Source organism: Sminthopsis crassicaudata, chromosome 4, assembly GCF_048593235.1.
Source record: "Sminthopsis crassicaudata isolate SCR6 chromosome 4, ASM4859323v1, whole genome shotgun sequence".
NCBI classification, from domain to species: Eukaryota; Metazoa; Chordata; class Mammalia; order Dasyuromorphia; family Dasyuridae; genus Sminthopsis; species Sminthopsis crassicaudata.
In genome coordinates, this window is record NC_133620.1 from 304,638,452 (window position 1) to 304,655,499 (window position 17,048).

Here is a 17,048-nt window from a genome sequence, read left to right on the forward strand (position 1 = left end):
CATCTAAATGCATATCCCTTTTTGATTTTGAACCATTAGACAATGTCTAAGAGCTTCAGTGGCAAGAACTTCCTTACTATGGTTGCCAAGGAGGAAGGTAACAATACTCACAGAGCACTTGTTTAGGTAATATATTCATGTTAGTAATGTAACACCTAAATACATGCTCAATGAGGGAAATAATGCAGGTTATAGATAGAAAATTGGAAGGTTAAATGAATTGCCCACGGTCACATAGCTAATGGGATTCAAACTGAATTTTAAAGATAGGTTTTATGACTCCGAGTCACAATCATTTAGTGTCTTTCATCTGAGGGTAAGACTAAAGAACTTGCTTGGTGTAGAGGATTTATAAGCATAAAACCTGAAATTCAGCATGTTTTAAGTTGCAAGAAGACTATTTTATGTCACATTATTATAATCCTAGTTAAACTTTACTGATTCCAGAACTTCATGACTGTGTAAGAATATATGAACCTCCTTTTTTTTTTTTTGTCTCATTTTTTCTATCTACAAAATGGGTGTAATGCATGTTTTCTTTTAGTAATACTTTGTGAAAATGAAGGGAAGGGGGGAGGATAAGATTTGGAAAGGGAATAAGCATTTGAATAGTGCATATGATATGCCAGATACCTTGCTGAGTACTTTGCAAATACTAAATTAGATCCTTACAAGAGCTGTGTGAAGCAGGTACTATAAAATTTCATCCTTATTTTATAGTTGAGGAAATTGAGGCAAAGATAAAAGTGACTTGTTCAGGGTCACACAGCTAGTGTCTGAAGGCAGGTTTGACTCTACACCATAACTATACTGTATCTGTGATATAAATGGTCTACTTGGAATTTATTTATTTATGGTGTTTTTCTGTATTTGGTGCAGAAATGTATGATTTTGCTAGACAGTGTGTTGGGAAGTGAGGTTAGGCAGTTCAAAGGAGGGAAAAGACAATTGTAATTTTCTTGAAAATCCAGAGAAGCAGAATTTAATTTTTTGATCTGTTTTATATTACATTTCTTGATGATTAGTGTCATAGAATCTCTTCCTTTTTTTCTAGTACACATTAATGAGGTGACCTTTTCCTTGTCAAAGCCATCCCCTTTACATATATATCCCTGATCCCATCCCTGAATATATTCTCTAGACAATTGTACCCTTGATTATACTTTTCTCTATTCTTCAAACTCCCTCTATTTGAAGGGTCCATGCTTACATCTGACATGCTCAACTCTTCTTTGTCCTTCAAAAACAATTCACTATCTGACATGCTCAACTCTCCTTTGTCCTTCAAAAAAAATTCACTATCTCCTTAAATTATCATATTTAGATCTTTCTTTTTCTCAAATTCCTGGAAACAATGTCTTTACTCTTCCATTCACCCCATAATTCTTTGCAATCTACTTTTCTCTTCATTACATGACTGAGCCTATCTTCTCTAGTTACCACAATCTCTTAATTTCTGCTCTATCCCACCCAACACTTCCTCACCTATCTTGTTGCATCTGCCACACTGTTCACTGTTCACTGTGCTTTTCTCTCTGGGTTTTTGTAATACTGTCTTTTTATTTTCTGTTTGTCTGTAATTTCTCAATCATTTTGATGGTTCATCATTTATATATTTACTAACTATGGATATACTACAAGGCATTCTAATTTTTACAGAGTTGGCCCCTATTGGGGCTTTTCTCTAGGACATATTTTTTAAAAAGGGAATTATTACTAAAGTTTCAACACTCTTAAATAGTATGTTGAAAGGAAGTATAATTTAATAAAATGATGGACTTATTGTCAGGAAGATTTGGATTCATATTTTGTCTGATCATGTATAATTTATTTAATCTCTTAGAGCTTTAACTTCTTTAAGACTATATATTGCTTACATTTCAACATGTATTTCCATGGCTATCCTTAAAGGACTAGTACTTATATGTATATCAAGTGTAAACTGAATATATGGACAATGAGCAGGACCCAGAATTTAACAGGTAGAAAAGAGTAGGCTGGATTGCTTTTGGGAAATTGTATAGCACTTTTACTGACTCCCAAGGTCTCCATAAAAAGAAACCCATATATTCAGTATTAACATTTAACTGTCTTTATACATGGCAGTGAGATACTGAATACTACTTCTGAGAAACTGAAGATGAGTATCACATAGAAGGCAATAGGTATGAGTAAACTGCAACACATTCAACAAGGAACTCTCAAGAACAACAAAAGTAAAGATATCATCAAGGATTTTTATGATAGAAAGAGAAGATGGGAAATGGTAGTTTAGCAAAAGTGAAGGAAGACAGATAAACAAGTAGCCTCCTGAGGTGTGGAGAAATTGAGAAAAGCTTCTAGCATGTTGCAGGGGACCCCTGTGGCAAACTTTTGTAGGAACACAGAAAAAAATTCTACAGAATGGGCAAACTGTATGCAGTTTGCATCATTAGAAGGAACTCCCAAATTGGTGAGATCAGTGATCCCTTTGAGGATTCAATTACTTACTCAATTGGATTGGTAATCCCATTAGGACAGAGACTATATTTTGCCTGTTTTTGGATCTCTAGTGTTTATCAAAGTGCCTGGGATGTAGTAGGTGCTTAGAGAAATGTTTATTGATTTATTGATTAGTATGTAAAGTTCATTCAAACTCAAAAAAGTGCTATATAAAATTAGTTATAATGATGATGAAGTTTCTCAGTGAGCTTTACTCTAGGCCTTGTAAAAATTTGTTATATTATAAAATTCATTTGTTATATGATAAAAATTCATTTGTTATATGATAACATTTCTTATATGATAAAAATTCATTTGTTATATGATAACATTTATTATATGATAAAATTTGTTATATGATAAAATTCATTTGTTATATGATAAAATTCATCTCCTTGTTGTGTTTTACTTAAGGACGAAGCAAGATTTATAGAAGTTTGGCCACTTGAAATGTAAATAATAAAGTAACAATATTGATTTTGTGTCTCTTTCTTATTTGTTGTAAATTTAAGGAAAGGGTTTTTGTCCTTTAAGTATTATATACTGCATAATACCATGTGCAATTTCTTGCACATGATGGGAATTAAATAAATATTTATTTTGCAAATAAGGAAATGAGAAAAAGGAGACATAGATCCTTCCTCATAGTTCAGGTACTGTATCTCATTCTTGCCTTATGGCACCTAGGCTTTATGATCTTGGTTATCCTGCCTTTTGTTATGCTCTTTACTGACTTGGATTTGGCATCCATGGTAACTTTAGTAGTTTCCCTAATTAAATAAAATGTTTGAATAATGGTTAAGGGTAGGGGTTTTTTTTCTTAAATACTTTCCCCTTTTCATTTCATTTATCTATTGAAAAGTATCCATTCCAAATAGGTTTTTTTCTGTCCTAAAGTGTTCATTTTTTTCTATGAGGTTAAAGTTTTGATAATTGTTTTCATACTCCACTCCAAAGGCTACTTTAATTTGGGATAGGTCTTGAAAGTGTTGAATTTGACTAAAAAAACCCCCAGCTTTTGGTATTGCTCCATGGAATAGCCCCTAAGGCCATTTTGCCACTCAGCACAATTTTTACTTTTGTTGTTGTTGTTCTTTTCCTTGCACTTTCAAGCCATTAATAGGATTTTGCTGGTATAGGATTTTGAGGTATAGTTGAGATAGATAGGTGAATAGAAAATTTGGGATGGTGAAATTAAAACTGGGGTTTTGTTGTTTTCAAAGTTGTCCTCAAGGAATTTGGATGAAAATATAGGTAAGTTGCTAATAATATGGCCCTGCGGAGGCCATTCACCCTTACCTCATTGCCTTGTTTATTTTTTATATTTTTTTAATGTGTATATGTTGTCTCCCTCATAGAATGTGTAAGCATCTTGAGGACAGTTACTGTTTTGTTTTCTCCTTTATATCCTGAGGATTTAGCTCAGCGGCTGGCACATAGTTATATCTCTGTTGCCACTTGGATGAAATACAGATTTCTCTGTTTCACATTTAAAGCCCTTCACTATCTGTCCCCAACATACTTTTCCAGATGTGATATGTATTAGTTCCCTTTATACCTTCTTTGATCTAACCAAACAGACTATATTGCTATTCTTTACACATAACAGTCTTTTTCAATCTTTTTTGCCTTTACACTGGCAGTCTCCCCTTGCCTTGAATGCATTTTTTACTTGAATGAACTTCATTTATGCCTCAGAATTTCTCTTTTTCAAAGCTCTGCTCAAGTGACACTTTATAAATGAAACTTTTCTTGAGTCCCTTAGTTACTAATGTCTTATTCTATGATGTTACATCATATTTATTTTTTAATAAACTTAAATTCTTCTTTGTCTGCCTGCCTGTCAGTCTCTCTGTCTCTATTTCTGTCTCTGTTTCCCTATCTCTCTTCCCCCCTCCTCCTCCCTCTCCTTCCCTTCCCCATCCCATCTCACTGGCTCCCTCTGATCTTCTTAAAGTCATTTTAGTCTTTATCTCTCTAGTACCCAATAAAATGTTTACCACAAATGAAGTGTCTTAATACTTGTTGACTGAGAATCAACCTGTATGGCAGGCTGTAGTCCCTCTGCCATTCTTGGAAACTGGAACCATTGTATTCCTTTTTCGTCTGTGTGTACACACATATGTGATAACTTGCATGCATGAGATCATGTCAGTGGAGTTTATTGAGCTCTTTCTTTTCTTTTCTTTTCTTTTCTTTTCTTTTCTTTTCTTTTCTTTTCTTTTCTTTTCTTTTCTTTTCTTTTCTTTTTTTTCCTTTTGCTGAGGCAATTGGAGTTAAGTGACTTGCCCAGGGTCACACAGCTAGGAAGTATTAAGTGTCTGAAGGCAGATTTGAACTCATGACCCTCTGACTTCAGGGCTGGTGCTATATCCATTGTTGAGCTCTTTCTAAGAAAGTTATTTCCTAGATGAATGTCAAATATAATGATGTATTTAGAAAAAATCCTTGGCATAGAAGTTTACATGCCAATCCATCCTGTCATCTAACTCTTTACCTTAGGGAATATATTTGATTTCCACATATTGGTGGAATTTTGATACGTGCATTTTAGATTAGAGCACCAAATGGAGCCTTTTATTGGATAGAAATAGATAATAGTAAATAGTAGAATGAGTTTGTTAGTAGCCTTTCTACCATAAGAAAAAGATACAAAAAGTTTAAAATCTTGTAAAGGAATACTTGGATGTAAAATAGGAAAAATATCTATTTTCATATGATCAGTAAATAGAGGATTTTATTTGGGATTGTCACTTTGTTTTAACTGGTATTACTATATGTTTATTTTTGTCCTTGCTTGTTCTGGGGAAATCAATGACTGCATGTGTCAATTAGAAATATCAGGATAAAATTTAAAAAATATATTTAAAGGAAAGAAATGTATGAGACTGTCAAGATCAACTGACCTAGAAAACAGATCAGAGAAAGAAAATCCAGGAATCATTGAGTATCTGGAAATCTTTCCTTCCCCCCTACCCCCTACCCCACAAAAAAGCCTGGAGTACATATTTCAAGAAATAAATGAAAGCTACTCATATGTATCAAAAGCAGTGGGCAAAATAATAATAATAAAGATTTCATGATGTTATTGAAAAGTCAAAATTCCCCAAAATGCTAAAGCCAAAATCTAGAGTTTTGTTGGAGGGAAAAAAAAAGTTGTAAGCAGCTAGAAAGAATGAGTTTAAGTCACATATCAGGACCAGACAAGATTCCTCAGCAAGATATAGCTGACGTTGGGGTATGATGTTCCAAAAGACAAAACATTAAAGCTTATAATTATGAATAATTTACTATGTAAAACTGAATATAATCTTATAAATTTAAGTAAATGGACCTTTTACAGAATAAAAAACTTTTAAAATCATTCCTGATTTTAGATCAAAACTGAAAAGAAACTTTGACATTCAGAAACAGATACCTAAAAAGGTGGTGGTCATCTTTTATTCTCATTTAGGAATAAATGATATCACTGCATTGCAGTCAAGATATAGTGTGTGTATGAGCTTACGAGGCATTTCCATAAATTGGGCACAAATGGTCCATGTCCACCTCCATTTGGAATGGAGATGTCTCTAAATTTGTGCATCCTCCCTCCACCCCCCCCTTTTTTTTTTTTGAGTTGCTATAGTTTTGTTTCACTCATTAAGCACAGTACCACCTGGAAAGGCAAATGCATTTGAATAACTGGATGGGTCTCTATGTATGATGATAAAGGGCTTATAATGTAGCAGAGAAAGAAAAATCAAATATCTTTCAGGAAAAAAAAATTTATGGAAATGAATGAATGAGAGGGAGATTTTTTTTTTCATAATTGTATATTCAAGAAGAGGAATGGCAAAAGAGGTAGGGAATACTCATGAACCTCTCATCAGAACAGTGTAAAAGAGAGTTTAACATACAATTGCACATAAAAAAGAAATATAATAAATTCAAGTAACAGAGAGGGAGAGAGAGACTTAATAATGAGTTATGGGTAACCAAACCAAACCTCTTCATCTTAGATGTTGGCTCCTCTTAACAGGTAATCTGATTGAAAGCAAAGAGAGGGACGACAATGGAATGAATGTAAATATATCACTACATCACAAGTGTGTACATTTCTTTCTTTTTTATAACTATCATTTTCCTCTTAGAGAGAGAGAAGGGAAGATTGAAGAGGAAATTATGTAAGAATAATTTGAAGCAAACAAATGTGAATAGAGTAAATTTATAAAATGCAAGAGGATAATAATCTAGTTTTAAAAACCAATAAGCCAATAATATGTTGTTTATAAAAATATTTGAATTTACATTTTCACAAAAAGTTAAAATAAGCGTCTGGAGCAAAATATATTATGTCTCAGGTGAATTCAGAATAATAGTTGTAGAGACTATGATCTCAAACAAGGCATTGGTAAAATATGGTTAAAAGAGATAAATAGTAAAACTACACCATGATGCAAAAATACCATAGAAAGTGAAATTGATTAATATTTAATGTATATATCTAGTGAAATGGTAAATAACAGAAGTTACTTATTTCACTAAGTACATATATTAAGTGTTGATATTATTTTCTTTTCAAATAGAATTTTAGAAAAGGTATATATTAGAAATTATTAATGTTACTGAATGGGGATCCAAAGGCAATCTCTCTATTTCTCTCTTTCTGTGTCCTTCTCTCTCAATCTTCCTTTCTCTCTCTCTCCCCTTTTCTCTCCCTCTTTGAAGAAATTAAGCATAGAGGGCAGCATTCAAAACCTTGTACTTCTCCTACATATAAAACTCACTTTATTTTTGATTTACCTATATTTTAAAACAAAAGCTGTTTTATTTTGCCACACTTTTTGAATCTTGATATATATAGTCATGCATGTTACCTTTATTCTTTGTATTATTAATTTCTTATGCATATGGTTTTTCAAACATTGAAGCAGTCCTAGATTTCTGACAAATCAAATTTAATAATGAGTATGTAATATTTTAAATAATTTAAAATTATATCATTGGAGTATTTAATTCAATATAAATCATGTAAATAAATTATAGGCCTTTTCAATAAGATCCTGGGTATGATTTTCCCTACTTGGCTACAAAGGTGAGACGTGATTGATCTGGGAGTGGGGCAAGGTTCAAACTATGCCTCCCTTGATTCAGCTTCCTGGTAGCCTCTGGCTGTATTGATGTGGTTTCTTGGTCACCTATGTGCATAAAAAGGAACCACCCATGTAGAGTCTGCCCTTTAGACTTAGTGAATGCCCTGAGACCAAGGCAATAACTGAAGGCAAAATGTGGCTATAAGGAAATTTCCTCAACATGTTAAAATTGTTGCCTTTTCTTTTTTTTTTTTTTTTAACTACTTTCCCAGTTATGCCAGTTTTTATATTTCATCGGGCTCCACTATTCCTTATTGCTTTAAATTTTAGGATGGTTTATTTCAATGAAGACATGTGTAGCAGAATCAACAGGAGAATCCCAGTTTACTTGAATTTCAGGTTTGCTTGTGAAAGTACATTATTAAAATTTCTCTTGATGACACTACCACATGAGCTATTTAATTTAGTTAGGTGTGTCAGATATAGCATCCTGGAACTTTCTATGCTTTCTTACTATGATTAGTGTGAGAATAAATATATTTTCATTACACCTACTCCTTATAATTCCTTATAGATTTAAAATCATTGCAGTTGCTATGAAATGGCTTTCTGATGTCTGTAATGTTAACAATTTAAGAATGGTTGCTTTTACTGTTATATACATTCTCTTAGTTCAGGAATTGGTAACAATTGGCTTTGGGAAAGGAGATAGAGTGAGGCAGCAATTTGGTTTAAGGAGATTGATTCTATTTATAGGATTGCTGGTTGTTTTGGTGAGATTACATTCTACAAATATTTTTGCTGTCCACTTTGCTGCTTTTAAAGTTGTTTTGCAAAATTTGAACTTTGACTTCAGAAAGGCATGTTTCTAAGATTTTTGAAATAATGCTCTTTTCCAGATATTGTACAGAGAATTAATATTTGTTTAGAAGGACAATCAAATCATTCAATTATACATTACTATATTATACTATATTTATCACACAGTAGTACTTATACCTGTAGAGGACTTTATTTTCTAAAGTTACTCACTTTTTTTCTAAGCATGAACATATCAAAAACTTTGTTTTTGAAGGCCATGAGAACTTTCTGATTGGTTGTAATCTACTTTACTAAAAAAAAAAATCTTTGAATGATAGAAATCAAAGAAGAAAAGGAAACTGAAATCTAGAGAAAGGAAAACAGTTGACTAAGGTTGCACAAATAATAAATAGCAAAATCAAAAGTAGAGCACAGGCCTCTTTACTTTTAGTCTAGTGTTCTTCCTTTTAACATAAAGTTCTTAACTCGTGAAATTGTGGAAGTCTTCATTTAATTCTTTGCGTATTTAGCTACTAGATTTTGAATATAACAGACACAAGTCTCTTTCTTATCATTATTTCTGACAGTTTCATTCACATTGTTCTTATTTTTAATCTAATATTTTTTCTATTTTTTCCCCAATGTTATGATAGAGATTTCTTTTGTGCATGATTGGACTAGATGATCTGCCAAATCTCTTCCAACTCTCAAAATACATAATTTTGTGGTTTTAGTAGTTTCTTTTTCCATTTAATGGGATTAAAAAACTACTTTAGTGGTATATTGTGCAACATTGGTATAGCCCAGAAATTGTATTGCAACCTGATCTAATGGAGGAAACTTGTGTCCATCTAAAGGGGTAGATCTGGGTCCAGTTTTAGACAAAGATTTTTTTTAAACCATTTTTTAAAAATTAGGCATTTAAACCATTTTTGGGAGGGGGCATGATTCTAAAATGCTTTTTTGAATGATTGTATTAATTCATAACTCAGTCATCAATGCATTATTATTATGGTCATCCTTCTATAACAGTTCCAACATTGACTATTGTCTGTAAATTTGTTTGTTGTAAGGTAAAACCTGAAGATTGTTTTGATTTGTGTTCATCTTCTTAGTGAGGCCACTTTATATATAAATTTCATTTATTCAAAAGCTTCTCAATTTCATTTAATCAAAATTATCTTTTATTTTCCATATTGTTTCTATTCTTGTTTAGGTAAGAATTTATTTTTACTTATAATTGTGCAAGCAATTATGGTTGTGAGAGAAGCAGATCATATACAATCTGCTTCTCTCAATACAAATCCTATTTCAATAATTTCTAAGTGTGGGGCTTATGGCAAGTTGTATACCGTCTGTCTACCTCAGTTTCTTTATCTGTAAAATGGAGAGATGATAATAGCACCTGCCTTCCAGAATTGTTGTGAGAATCGATTAAGATAATATTTTAATGTTCTTTACAAATCTTAAAACACATTAAAATTCTAGCTGTTATCATTTGAGATAGCATGATTAGAATTTCTGATTTTTTTTAATTCACCAAATAATACATTTTGTTGCACCTTCTCATATTTTTAATATAAATCTTTTTTGTTTTTTCTATCCATTGCTACTATCTTTTGTTTTATCAGTTTGTTTAATTCCATTCATCTTTAAGATTTTATTTTAGCTTTATATTTTTCTTAATTTTTGTCATTAATGTTTTCTTTCTCAATTAGGATTTTTTGGGGGTTCTCTGTCTTCTTTTAACTCAGTACTATGTCCATGTAATTAGTTTTATTTAATTTATTTTAATGCATCCCTATTGTATCTTTTTTCCTTATTGTCCTTTGTTTAAGTATATGTGTCGTATAAGTATAATCTGTTGGCTTCGCTTTTCTTTTTGAAGTTATTTGCCATTGTGAATTACATTTTTTTTTTTAAATTTAGGTAATTATTTTTCTATACAAATCATAAATTGAGTTTTTTATTTTCAGATTTCTTTTGGTCAATCAGCAAACATTTATTTTGTGGCCAGTCACTGTGTTAATGACTTGTGCTATTATTTGTAATATAAAGAAAGACAAAGGACAATTTCTACTTTTAAGATGTTTATAGTCCACTAACAGTATTGTGAAGAATATATACACAAAATAAATTGGGAATAATTAATAGAAGGAAGTCACTAGAATTAGATAGCATTAAGGAAGATTTTCTATAGAAAATCGGACTTGAAGTGTGTCAGGGAAGTCATAGAAGGAGAGAAGGAAATCAGCATTTTTAAGGCACCTACTATATAATAAGCACTGTTCTAAGTATGTTACAAGTATTATCCAGCCAGTGAAAATTTATGGAATCTTGTTTAAGGAGTAGAAAAGATACAAGTATTATTGGTACACAGAGGAGAGGAAGATAGAAGAATATTAGAAGGGAGTGGGGTAGGATATGAAAGGCTTTGGACACCATATAGCATTTTATATTTAATCCTGAGGTTGATAGGGAATCACTGGAGTTTATTAAGTATCTGGGTAACATATACAATATGTGCTTTTGCAAGATGACTTTGACAACTGTGATATGGAGGATGGAATGGAATGGGGACCCACTTATGGGAGATGGGCCAACAAGCAGACTATTACAGTAGACCAAGTGTAAGATGGCGAGGGTTTTCAAGATGTTATCAGTATCAGAGGATAGAAAGGAATATATAAGATATAAGTAAAATCAGCAGACTTAGACAACAAATTTGATATGAGAAGTAAGAAAAAATGAGGAACTGAAGATGTGAGGCTGGATGGATGTTGAAGAGGGTAGTATACTCAGCAATAATAGGGAAATCAGGAAAACGGGTAGGTTTTGGGGAAAAGAATGAGTTCAGCTTTGGACATGTGGTTTAAGAAGCTTAGGAATATCTACTCTGAGATAAATACAAAGTAATTGGAGGTGTGAGACTGGGTCAGGAGAGAAACTAGGACTGTATAAGATTATTTGAGACTCATCATCATAGAGATGAGAATTGAATCCATGGGAACTGTTAAAATCCCCAAGTGAAGTTACATAGAAGGAGCAGAGAAGTAGATCCATGACAGAGCTCATTGGGAAATCTCCATGGTTAATGGGAGTGACCTGGATGAATATTCAGCAAAGGAGACTAAGAAGGAATGTTTACATAAATAGGATAGAAACTAGGAGAATCTAAAACTTAAAAAGAAGAGAGTGTCAAGGAAAGAGAGTTATTGATAGCATCCAAGTCTACAGAGAGGTCAAACAATATGAGAATTGAGAAAATGCCAAAAGAGATTGTTAGTAGAGAGAGCAATTTCATTTAAATAATGAAGTCAGAAGCTAGAATGTAGAAAATTAAGAAAAAAGTGAGAGGAAAGGAAGTTGGAAGCACCTATTATTCTATTTTGTGAATTTTGTACTGTCTTCCATGATCTCTGAAGAATCCAGGAAGTTCTTTGTTTTATTAGGTATTGTTTCAGTTTCTTTTGTCTTGTAATATTTATTTATGTAGCTTTGCAGTTTGTTTTTTTTTAACATGTTTTGATACATTGGAACATAACAATTAGGATGCCTGTATTTTAATTTTAGTGTTTATTTTTTTCTTCTTGGTTCCTTTAACTCCACTCTTTTTAATGGTATTTTTTTCAGGGCTATATTGGGGAGTTGTTTTTTCATTTATCTTTGTCACTGCCCCAACTAGCTTCTAGAGGAGGACTGCAGCTTGATTGCAATTCTAGCTATTCCAATGTACATTGGCCCTCTACCTCAGTTTCTTTTCTTTAGTAGTAATCTGGGTATACTGAATCAACATCTTCCACATATTGTAGATATTCCAGTTTCTGCCTCCCTAGGTTCTCTCACATAGATTAAGGGCTCTTCCTAACTGTACTTCCTCTCCTTTATCTTCTTATATAATTGAGAAAAATGGATTTTCTCTGCTTCTTGTAAAGAGATTGTTGGAGAAAGAACCATGGTGTGTGCCATCAGAATCTGTGAAGCAGCTAGAATATCTTTGATAGAATCCCAGAGTACCCAAGTAGAACATAATGACTTTTGGAAGAGTGCTACATGAGGTCTACTGAATTGTAATTCTTTGGTTAATTTATAGAACTGCCATTGTACTCTGCTTTCTTTTATTCCTATATATTCATTTGTAACTGTCCTACCTCTGACACATAAACATCCTTCTTGTTTTTGCTTTTTTTTTTCCCCCACTGGAGAATTAATGGGATTTGGAGAAAGTGCCTATTCCTTATTTATTGCAGTTTTTATCCATTGCAGTTTTATCCATTGTTAGCTCTTTAGAAGTTGGTAATTTCAGAAAAAATAGAGGTTAAAATACCATAGTATTAAGACTAAATTCATCCTGTTACAGATTGCTTACTTGATATATCATTGCTATTCTAATGCCCAGACTTCAAAGAGAGAAATTAAGAGTATTTTGGATACTGAATATGGTGTAGAAAATGACATTGTAGGTCTGACCAGATAAGAATGATACAGATATTTTATTTTTATCTAAATGAGTTGAATCATTACTATTTTGGGGCATTCTTCTTTGTAAAATTTATTGTGAACTATAAGACTGATAAAGTCTAAATAAACAAGAATTTAATAAGCATCTACTATGCGGTAGGCACTGTGCTAAGCACTAAGGAAAAGAAAACAAAAATAACTCCTCAAAATTCTTAAAACAAAATCAGTTCCTAATTTAAGAAGTATAGTTTAATGGAGGAGACAGCATACAAACACCACATACAAACAATATAATTTCAGGGTCAAATGGAGATAGGCACATAGCAGTAGGGTAAATTGGGTAGAAAGTATTTGAAAAATAAAGATGCTTTCAAAATAATAAATCATTATGTTGGCAATATAAATAATAAAATTCACAGAATTTTAGATCTGGAGAGGTCTTTAGAACTCGTGCAACTCAGTCTTATTTTACAAATGAGAAGTCCTTGATAGCAGTTTATTATGACATCTCCAGTCTTGACACAGGTTAGAGACTGCTGGATCTGAAAACTGGATCTTTACTGATTTCCATTATTCATTTGCTAAAACTTTTTGCTATTAATCCAAGGTGAACTTTCATATATTCTTATTTGAGCTTCAGCAATAAGGCTTATTTCAAAGAGAGAAATTAAAGAGTATTTTGGATACTGAATATGGTGTAGAAAATGACATTGTAGGTCTGACCAGATAAGAATGATACAGATATTTTATTTTTTATCTAAATGAGTTGAATCATTATCACCCTCATTTTCCATATGGAAAAATCCCAAATAGAAAAGATTGTGACTTGCCAAGATTCATGTCTGAGGCAAGATTGGTACCTTAATCTTTCTTGCTTCCAGTTCAAGGATCGATTCACCATACTGTACCTCCTCTTGCTTACGTTTCCACAGAAACTGTTTGTAGTTTATAATTTATTAAAAGATGTGTCCCAGACCAGCCCTTTTGTTATGTATATCCCTTTGATAATTGTTTTTAAATTTCTGCAGCATAGATATATAAGGAGACAAGCATTTTGTTATCTGTGCTGAGCATCTGGTCTGATTCTAGAAGTAGCTTTTCCTATATTTCTGTGGTGGTGGGATTTCTTAACTTGGGGCCTCTGGAATTGTCATTTTAATATTTTAAAAACTATATTACAATATAATTGATTTCTTCTGTAAGCATATATGTCTTATTTTATGCAGTTTAAAAGAATATTTTGAGAATGGGTCCAATGTTTCTCAACAAATATTTTATTAATAGCTTGGCAACTGTTCCCATCACTTCCTGGCAAATGAAGGGAGAAGAAATGGAATTACTGCTAGATTTTATATTCTTTGGCCTAAAGATCATTGCGGTTGGTGTTTACAGTCATGAAATGAAAAGATGCATGCTTCTTGGAAGGACTATTGCTAGATTTACATCTGGACAGCATACTGAAAAGCAGATACATCACCTTGCCAATAAAAGTCTGTATAGTCACAGTTATGGTTTTTCTAGTAGCAATATTTAGTTGTGAGAATTGAACTATAAGAAAAGCTAGCACCACAGAATTGATGATTTTGAATTGTAGTGCTCATGAAGACTTTTGATAATCCCTTGGATGGCAAGGAGATCAAATCAGTTAATACTTAAAGAAATTGATTCAGACTATTCACTGGAAGGTCAAATGAAGAAGCTGAAACCTAGATATTTTAGCCACATGATGAGAATACAATTTATCTGAAAAGACCCTGATATTGTATTAGATTGAAGGCAAAAGAAAAGGGGTATGGCAGAGGAAGAAATGTATACTATCATGCAAACCATGAATGTGAACTTGGACAGAAGGGTCTGGTGTGCTTCATGGATCATGAAGAGTTCATCCCTACTCAACAACAGCAACAACAACAACAGCAACATGCTAAACTGTGCTAAATAATGGCAATACAAAGAAAGGAAAAAGAAAGTCCTGTCTTAGAGGAGTTCACAGTCTAATGGAGAGACAATTTGCAAACTATTTACAAACTATATGTTTTAAGTTGTAAATAGACCGGAAAGGTGTTTGGAGAAGAAGAGGGCTAGATTATAAAGCTTTAATGTCAAATACAGACTTTTATATTTGATCCTAGAGGTGATAGTAAAGTGAATGGCACTTGCTCTATGATATACAGTGAGTATTGTATAATACCTGAATTTTCCATCTTTTAATTATTAGGAGAAAAAGAAATTTGCAAAATCTTTTGAAGGATCTCAAAAATGGGTGACAAGCAAAAAGAAAAAAAAATTCCTAATAGCTTGGTTAAAAATAAATGGCAAACTTATTATTAATATTAACAATACTTTTGTTAATATAACTGCTACCACTTATTAGCTTTGTGACCTTGAGCAAGTTAGTGAGTTTACTGTGCCCTAGTTGCCTCATCTATAAAGTGGGGACAATAATAACTTACCTGCCTGAAGACAGTGAATGAATAATAGAATCTCTTGAGGACCTTTCTAGCTGCAAGATTTATGATTCTGTGATCTGAGGAACTTAAAGCACTGTAAATATTACTTTGTGGCAAGTGGGAGTATTTGTATTTTATGGAAGGAGAAACAGAAAAACAGAAAGACACAGACTAAGGAAGTATCTTGCTTAAGGTTACATGATGAGTCAGGGTCAGAACTGGTCCCACAACTTCTGTCCAAGCTTCTAATACTACAGATAGTTGTTTTTGCTCTCCCAAATTGCTTTATGTAGGTCATTGTCTATAGCTGTAGGTGTTTGATATGCCTATAGCATTAAGTACTGTATGAAATGAGAAACTGCTGTATAGGCTGTCAATTCTGAACTCAAATTATATTCTCAGCTTTATTGAGAAGAAATAGTTTCACAGAAATGGTTTTGGGCCTGGATCTATCTAGGTGACTATGTTTAGAATGAGGGGTTGATGAGGAAGGAGCTTGTGGCTAAGTAACCATATATCTGAAAAAGATTTGGGTGGGTACTAGATCTAAATAACAAGCAGAAGATGTTATAGTTTATATGGAAGCCAATAAAAAGCTGATGTACTCTGATTATATTGAGAGACATCTTAATAAAGAATTGATAATCCTTTTGTATTTTGTCTTGCTCAAATGTATACCAAGTTCAGTTTTAGACACCACAATTTAAGGAAGGAGATTGATAACTGAGAACATTCAAAGGGGGGGGGATTAGTTTCTGAGATCAAATTATTTTTAGATGATGAAAATATGGAAAAAATTTAGGAGCATTTGATTGCTTTCTTTAAGAATATAAAAGGCCTACGAGTTGAAGTGATTAGAATTAATCTGCTTGCCTCCACAGGGCAGAATTAAGAACAGTGGATGATTTCTAGTTAATGTAAGGAAAAATTATAATTTATTTACTGGAAAAGGCAGGAAGATTGTATTCCTATTAGAAGATTTGGAAATTATTAAAATTGTTTAATGAAAAGATGTGTTGGTCCTGTACAATATTTTTCTTTATAAATTATTTCCTCAGGAAGACAATAGTTATTTAACATCAGTATAGTCTTAGTTTATTTTTCATATGATGAAATAAGTACTATTCAAGCAGTGCAGAAAATAATATAAAGGTCTGAGGAAGGAGGACATTTATCACTGAGCTTATTTTGTTTGGATATGCTGTGACTTAATCCAAGATGCTTTTGCCATGGCAGCCTTTTGCAGGAAATATACTTTCATTCAACCTGTATAGTGGTGTAGTTTAAATACACATATAAGTTTTCTTTGTGTTGTTTGATTTTGTTCCATTTAGCACTATGTGTTAGTTTCCAGAAAGAATTCCTTATTATAGCTGCATTTTTGGAAAATGGATTCAGGTGAGAGTTTTTGAGGCCTATATTTAGATGAGATTTTAATGGCATCTATGTATTCTGTATTCTTTAGGACCTATACTTGCTTTGCTTTTTACTTGGATAATTGATTAGCTCTTCTATAAGTTGTGTTTGATATTCTTTTAAAAATTATAATAAAAAGTAAATATCAGTAATATCTTTGGATTTGTTCTATAAACTACACATACACTTATTCCAGTATAATATATGTAGCAGCTCTGATTTATTGATGTGTCAAGAGTAGTTTAGGGTATCTTAGAATATGTGATAAAATAGAACCAGTTGAAGCAATATATTTATAAAATTATTCTAGAATTTTTAATAAATGCATTAATTAATGAAATAAGCAGTCTTTATAGAATCTTAG

At 32.4% G+C, this 17,048-nt stretch overlaps 1 protein-coding gene across 4 annotated transcripts in view; it reads left to right on the forward strand.

The window, feature by feature from the left end:
* TBCD (tubulin folding cofactor D) overlaps positions 1-17,048 on the forward strand; it is a 436,500-nt gene that overhangs the window by 129,098 nt on the left and 290,354 nt on the right. The gene's annotated exons all lie outside the window — the stretch shown is intronic.